Below are 8166 nucleotides of genomic sequence, written 5' to 3' on the forward strand. Positions count from 1 at the left end.
TTTTTCTTCCCTGTGAAACTGTAAATACACAATCTAGAAGCTCCTGACCACACCTCTATGTTTAAGCCAGTGTATTGAATACAAATGGTATATCTGGCATGATGTTTGCTGACTTATTTCATGCTGGCACACTGCAAAAAGAGAGGAAGGAATAACAATTAAGCTCATCATCAGTATAGTATATGGTTTGTTTTACTCTACTTCTTGAACACCCAGTCATGGTTCAGGACTTCATTTTGCAAGATACACATGCAGAACAAGAATGTGGATTCTTCCACCAAACAGCTTACAGGCAATGCAAGAGAGGTCTGGGTGAAGACACCTAGGTGAATAGAAAGGGATGTGAGGGATAAAGGATCCCATTGCACATCGCTTGTCTACTATGAAGAGTTTTGAAAGGGGAAGTTTTAGGCAGGACAACAGAAATACTTTATTTGTGTTTATAGAGAATTTCCAGAAAAAACTCAATATAGTCCCACAATGACTGAGAAAAAACCTAAGGTAAACTAAGAGAAATTATGATGCAGATTTTGATGGCTGGACTAGTGACAGGACATGATTGTGGGGGCCAAGGCGGCAAGAAACTGAACTGTACCAAGGTGGAATGGAGACAGAGGTCACAGAGAGTTTTATTCAGGGAAGACACAAACTCGATAATCATCATTGTGGGGCATTTTTAGATAAGCTTATAAGGATGAGGAAATGGGCAGTTATAGTCACCCATCAATGAGGTCACTGACATCTGAGCATGAGGGGCCTTGAGAAGAGGAGAAAGATATTCAATAGAGAGCAGTAAGTCAAAATTAAGGACAGTGTTCTAAAGGGTCCACATACCAGGTATCCAGGAGATAATAAGAGAAGGGTCAGGTGAGATCAAGTGCTGTGAAAGTCAGAGAGGGTGAGAGTATTTGAAAATAAGAAGACTGCAAAGTAAAAGCTGTCGCATCCTCTCTCTGGTCCTTCTGAACTAGTGATCTTATGAGAGGGAAAAGGCACCCAAGTTTTACTTGAGTTACTGCTTACGTGAAACTCCTGTGAGCAACATATTGTATGTTCAGGAAAAGAAAATTAATTAGCTGAGCTAATTCATAACCATGAATTAATTCATGGTTAAATTGCTCCTGCAAAACAAGCAAGCACAAAAGTTTTTAAAAGTGTGTTAGAGGACTGCAACAGAATATTGCTGAATCAAAGCAGCCTGCAATGCCTAAGGCTGTTATGACATATTTAGCCTTTGTATTGATAATACATAATCCTGTGGATCTTTAACTGTCACAGCAAAACATGCAAACATATATAGTACTATTAGCACTTAGTGTAGTAGGCTAATAGACAACATACCGATCCAAAGCTCTAACAGATGCTCTGACTTGTGTGGTGCATGAAATACTTAAATATTTTGATCATTAGCAGCCTCTTCTTGGGTATCACACACAGTCTTGGGCACCACGATATGGAAAAGACATAAAGCTGTCAGGGAGCATCCAAAGGAGGGGCATGAAACCGTTGAAGGATCTGGAGGAGAAGCCTTATGAGGAGCAGCTGAAGTAATTTGGTTTGTCCAGTCTGGAGAAGAGGAGACTGACAGGAGACCTCATTGCAGTCTACAGCACGTCACAAGGGGAAGCAGAGGCACAGCTTCTTCTCTGAGAGGGTGTTTGATCACTGGAATAGCTCAGGGAAGTGGTCAAAGCACCAAGCCTGACAGAGTTCAAGAAGCATTTGGACAATGCTCTCAGGCACATGGTGTGATTTTTGGGGTGTCCTGTGCAGGGCCAGGTGTTGGCCTCAATGATGTCTGTGTGTCCCTTTCAAGTCAAGATATTCCGTGATTCTAATATTCTGTGATTAATTTACCAAGCTGTATGGTCTTAATCTAATGAATTTACTTTTTCTTTTCTTTTTAATATACAGCCACGCCTGACCTTTTCAAGCTAGAGGGCTAACAAAGGCTAGCTCAGGTTATTGTGAAACAAGACGTCAATTATATTAGCAGATGAGAAACCCTGAGAATTGTATAGCACTTATATTTGGTGATCTTAAAACAAACAAAATATTCCCGCTCTTTTTCTCTAAATTTGGCTTTGGACAGTTACAACACAGCTAAGTGCAGATTATATGTGGTACAATATCTCCTGAGAAGCATTGGCCATCCCAAGTGTCAAAGGCACCACATGGATTAAAAGTGAAATGATGGTTTCTGGAATCTTTTGTGGATGTCATATACCTAAATAGAGGGGCTTCTGCTGCTGAAGTGAATGACATCTACGGAACCTATGTCAACATAAGAGGCGAAGTTTACAGCTGCTGTCATTTCACTCTCACTCCTGCTGTGTTTCAGTCTGTTTGAAAGACATTTCTGAAATCAGGGCTTGTACTGTTAAGGTACCAATTGTATGGCCTAAAAAACTTCAAGTACATGCTGGAATTGGTCTCACAGGTATAGAGGGGAGAAATTTGCAGAATGGTGTCATGATTTAAGTCAGAAGAAAGAGCTACATTCTCTCATATGGGTGTATTTGAAGCAAGAGTTATTCTAGCGCTTTGATTTGCTTAAATGTGTATGGAAACCTACTTGTTGTCATTTTAACAGCTGTGAAAGCATGGTATTGCATGCACCTAAGGCTGACAAAAAGAACTTGGCTTTACTTCTATTAATAACAATATACCTTATTAACACAAGTGAAAGTCTGGAAAATGCTGCAGTTAAAAAGTATCTCTAGCTTAAAATGTGCACAAATAACCCCAATTATCATTTCAGTGAGTGGCACCATGATGGACAGCACTGACCAGCATGTGGAAAATTATGTTTTGACTATGATAAGCTCAGAGAATGAGAATCAATATGCAATAGCAGTGTACCACACACCTGCTTTATTTGCACATATGTCCCCCCAACAGGTAGGAACATCCACAATGGCTAATTGCATTTGATTTAAGGAGTGATGGTAATTGGGATGGAAAAGTCTATGAATGGACAGAATCTATTTTAAAGCACTCCATAGGCTTTCCATTGACTTCACCTGCATGGCACCCACTATTAAAGGGTGATCCAGACTAGCAATATTACTTTCTGTTAATTGGCCTACTTGGCAGAGAGCAGGCAGAGCCATTACATTAATACAAGGAAAATTGTTCTCCTCTATCCTCTCCATCCCTTCCTCGTTCGGTTTATGTTACACACAGATACTGGGACCAAGAAGGGGCTGTAAGAGTTGTTCCTGAACTGTACACATCTATTATGGTATCTATGCAAGGTTTTTGAGAAATTGCTGTGTCTTCATTGGTATCAAAGTTGGGCGATTGGTGACTTAGTTGTGAAATTCCTCCAGGGTTTTTCAAGAAGTTATTTTAGCATGTGTTTCTCTTCCACATTTATGAGACCACCTGGCTGCTTTCATGTCAAAATAAAACATGAAGGGAGACTGCAAAAGATAGAAAGCAGAAAGCAATGCTTAACCATCCACCTTGACTTCTATAATAAATTCAGATTGAACGGTAAATGCAGATTAGTTAAGTTGACAATGCATAAAATAATCAGAGTGTAATTTTTCAAATTCTGCTGCAAATGTACTCGAAGTGATTAATGTAACTCTACCTAATTTTAAAGTCATAGCACATTTCAAGCCAAAAGGCTTCTTGTACATCACAGGCTGTAGCTGTATCACTCACAGCTTTGGCTGAGATGTCAGTGGGCATTTAAGTCCAAAGTATGCATGAGGTAAAGCCGAATGAGTAATGTTTGGGATGAGCATAAGGCATGATTGCTATTAATCTCTTCATACTGAGACTGAGCAATGTTCACTTGCTCCAAGTAATTTGGCAGTCACAGCTGCTGTGGAAATATTTATATGTGCTCTGTGAGAAAGACTCTAGCAGTCTGTAGTTATAAAACATAAATTGTTCAAACCAGGCAAATGCAACTTCTACTTATTTCCATGGGACTAATAATTCACACAAGCCTGTAATTTATTGCAAGCTATGTCTCCTGTATTTCCTGCTACTTGTACAGTACTGAAGCACAGCCCCTGCTGTGGCTGCAAAGTCCATGTGCTGTTGAATTCGTGTATCAGTTTGAAAAACACACACACACATACTGGGCACTCAAGCAGATGAACGATTCTTGATCAAACAAGCCGGTACGAATAGCCCATTTTGGCAGAAATTTTGACAATCCTGTGGCTGAACAATGAACGCTGTTCTCAGACCAGATCCAACTGTACATCATTGCACTAGGAGCAATGGCACACCACAGCCAGTTATCACTCTAGCATGCAGTAGCTACATCCCATGGATTTTTTCTGATTTTCCAACCCCTTTTATATAAACTCTTCAGACTGGAAAATCCATAGGTTTCCTGCCTCAGCCAGAAGGACTTATCAGTGCTATAACTTCTTGCTGCAGCAGGCAAACTGCAAATTAAATTGTTTGCCATACCTGTTGCACAATACTTTTTTTATGCAGTAGTCATTACACTTCTTATTTTGTTAACTGTGTTTACCTGTGTTCCCAAGGACATACATTATCCCTGGGGATCTTGTACATTAGTTGAATGCATCTAAGCCATTATCTCAAAAGTCAAAGGCAGATTATTTTGCCATAGGTTAAGCATTAAAAGCTACAGTGTATTGGGTTATTTTCATGCTTCTGCAATGGTAGCAAAGCCAACATACAGCTATTAGGGTGCCCTGAAACACCACTGAAGAGTGCTGTGTTTAAAGTCAATATAGAAACACAGGCAGATCTGAGCTTCAGAGAGCCATATTACTATGTTTTTTGAAACTAGACTTCACAGGAAACTAGCTGGAAAAAAAAGGAATTGGTGGAGTATGCTGTGGTAATACCAGACTTTTAAAGAAAACAAAACAAAGCCAATGACCACAACAAAAAAAAACCCCAAACCACACCAGAAAACAACCAACCAAACACAACAACAACAACAAATCTCCAAACCCTAGTCTCTTTGCTTGGAATATTCTATTCTGGCAATTCCTTATCTCAATTGACACAAAGGATGCAGTCCTAAAAAGGCAAAATGAATAAGTCTCCACAAAGAGGGGAGAACTTAAACTATTGTATGTGTCATTGCTTGTGGGCACCTGTTGTATCTGTCGCTATGGTCCACACTGACAGTGGAGGAAAGTGTTTTGTTGGCCACTAAATATTATTTGCTCATAGCTGCATATGTTTTTTTGCAGTCCAGCAAATACTGAGGGCTCTTCCAAGCCTCTGGAAGATGCTGAGTAGCCAAGGAACAATAGAAGGAGCAGAAAAGGAAGAGCCGCTTAAGTTATGTTAAGTTAGTATTTCCTGCACATCATTGCTTTGATATACTTCTCTTTAGATCTCTTAGCAATTTAAAAAACTGTGTCAAGGCAACTTGTTGAAGACTGCACAACAGAAGATGCATCGATCATAGTTGAAATCTTATCATCCTTAACAGATACCCCTTTTCCTTCTGGATATGTTTTTGACTTCAAAGTCAGAACCTTTAATTTGTATATATTCAGGAGATTATTTAAAGGGAAATGGCTGGTATATACAAAGTAAGTGATTGGCAACTATTGTCCCTTAGCTGTCCTACCTAGTTTTCATTTCATTTGACACTCATTTCTGATCTTATGTAAAGCTATTTCAGGTGTTTCTGAGATGATGAAAATCATTCTTATGTTCAGCTTATATACTTGCATATCAGTAAAGGTTTGTCTGTAGCCACCAAATCCCATAACCAACAGTTAACGTCTCTTCATACTGAAGAATCGTGAGGTCCAAAAATAATAAGAGGATATTTTTTCTTTTGGTCAAACAATTAGCCACGTGATATAAAGATGAAGCTTAGACTAAAAAGGAACAACATGGAAGGAGATCCAGACTAGCTGACAGTGGATTGCTTTTGTTTTAAACAGTACAACTAGTAGGATTTGGTATAATCATTGTCTTTATTCCACATTGTTCACACTGTGTAGCACATGATGATACAAGTAGCCTCAATGCATTAAATAGAAGTAATAAATTAAACACTGCTTTTGCAAAATGCAGTCCTAAGAAAGCAGACAAGGCAGTAATAATACTTATACTGATTCTAATGCAGGATTTTCATTTTTCCAAACTCTCATTAAACAAAATGGAGAGCCGGGGTTTTTTTCATCTCCCAAGAAATGAGACTGATGATTTACAGTAATAGCTTTGGATTTATCAGAATAAAACTCCGCTACATCTGAAGAGACCTGGGATGTGTTCAGTGCTATCTTTAATACAGCTTCACAGTGTCTCCCATGGAAATCAATGGGAGCCATTCTAGGTATTTTAGTGGATATTGGATGTGATCTCTGAACACCATGGCATTTGAAAACAGCCTGAAAAATAGAGGAACACACTAAAAAAACAACCAAACAAAAAAAATGCAGGCTTACGTTTTTCTTTCATACTCTAACATCAAACTTTTTAATGTTCTTGAGACTCCTATGAGACAAAGGCAGGCAACATGATAAATTAAAACTCCCTTTCCCCTCTCCCCTAAAAATGCACTTCTACTACTACTTTAATTTGGTAAATTTATTTCCTAGATTCTTTGTAAAGTACAGACCCTTAGAGAAGGATATTTTTCAATGGGTTTAAAAGACTATTTCATAGCTTTATGCATTTTTCGCAATCCAAATTTTATATTTTTTTCTCTATATGAAGTGATGTGTTCAAAACTCAATGTTAGTCAGTAAACCAGTTTTATCTATGCATTGCATTACAAATTATGGGTTCACATCTACTTCCCTAATGAGGGGCAATATTCCTACTGACTGTGAGGAGAATGAGCTCAAGCAAATTGCTGGGCAGCAATTTTTCCCAGATTCATTCCTTTTCCTAACAGGCTTGTGGTAGTCTCAATATGTTTGTATGCATCTCAGGTAACACACATAAATACCAGAAAGAAAATCGTACTTGCAAAAATCCATTGTATTCTGCAACTGGGCAGTGACCAATGTCCTGTATCTGCATTTATGAACAGAATATTGGTTCTTAATATGCAGGATCATGCCCTCTCCATAACTGGCTGCCTTTCAGAATAGGCATTTTGATGGCCTAATGGGGTATCCTCTCTCCTTGAAGACCATGTACTTTCATTAACTTGACATTGATTCAAAGTGCTTTTTATTCTGCCAGCTCTTTATAAAATTATTTGTTCATTGCACCCCTCGCTAAGGGCTGACCCACATAAAAGGGGTAGGAAAAGAATAGCCTGATTTCTAGAAATTTAGGATTAGAGCTTTGGTAATCTGAGCGACTGAGCAGTTAAGACTGCATCCTAATGTAAATACACAGAGGATCATAGTGAAGATTACTAAAGTAACCTAAATTCTTCCTCCTTTATCCTTGGAGTGCTTAACTTCAAAGCATTACTTTTCTTTTAATGCAGGCTTTTGGCAGTTGCAGTGTTTCACAGACTGGCAAGCCAAAAAGAACTACTATAACCATCTAATTTGACCTCCTATATAAAACAGGACACAATGTGACTTGCTGCTGTTACTTTGAGCCAATTAACTAGCATGTGACTAAGCATAACTTTGAAAGGCATTCATTTTTTCACTTGAGGATTTTGAGAGATGGAGAATACATTTGTTTTCTTGCTGGTTTATTCCAACAGTTAATCATTCCCTCTGTTCAAAAAAAAGTATGATTCATTGCTTATCTGAATGGTTTCCTGGTCACAGCTTCCAGCTACAGGCAATTCAAGTCTTTGGGCTAAAGATCCCTTTACTCACTCAGTATTTTCTCTCCATTAAGTGTCTTAGTCTCTGTAATCAAGCCATCCTAATGCATACTCGTTGAGGAAGCTAAATAACTTGTAGTTCTGAAGTCTCTCACTCTAAAACACTCCCTGCAGCCCACCAAATGGGAACCAGAACATGGGAACCAGAAATGTGCTGTATTTAAGCAGGAAATGAGAGACTGATATCTGTCATGAGTCGAAATCAAAATCATGCACACCTACCTCAGCTTACCTAGATATATCTATATATCTAGATATCTAGATATCTAGATATATATCTATTCATTTTCTTAGGCAAAAATTATGCAGCCTTCTTGAGACAGGTACAGACCTATTAGATATATGAGACTAATTCTATATTATGATATCTGCTACATTCTGCAAAACATTAAATACAGAAG

The sequence above is a fragment of the Corvus cornix genome, chromosome 2, assembly GCF_000738735.6.
Source record: "Corvus cornix cornix isolate S_Up_H32 chromosome 2, ASM73873v5, whole genome shotgun sequence".
In the NCBI taxonomy this organism is placed as follows: domain Eukaryota; kingdom Metazoa; phylum Chordata; class Aves; order Passeriformes; family Corvidae; genus Corvus; species Corvus cornix.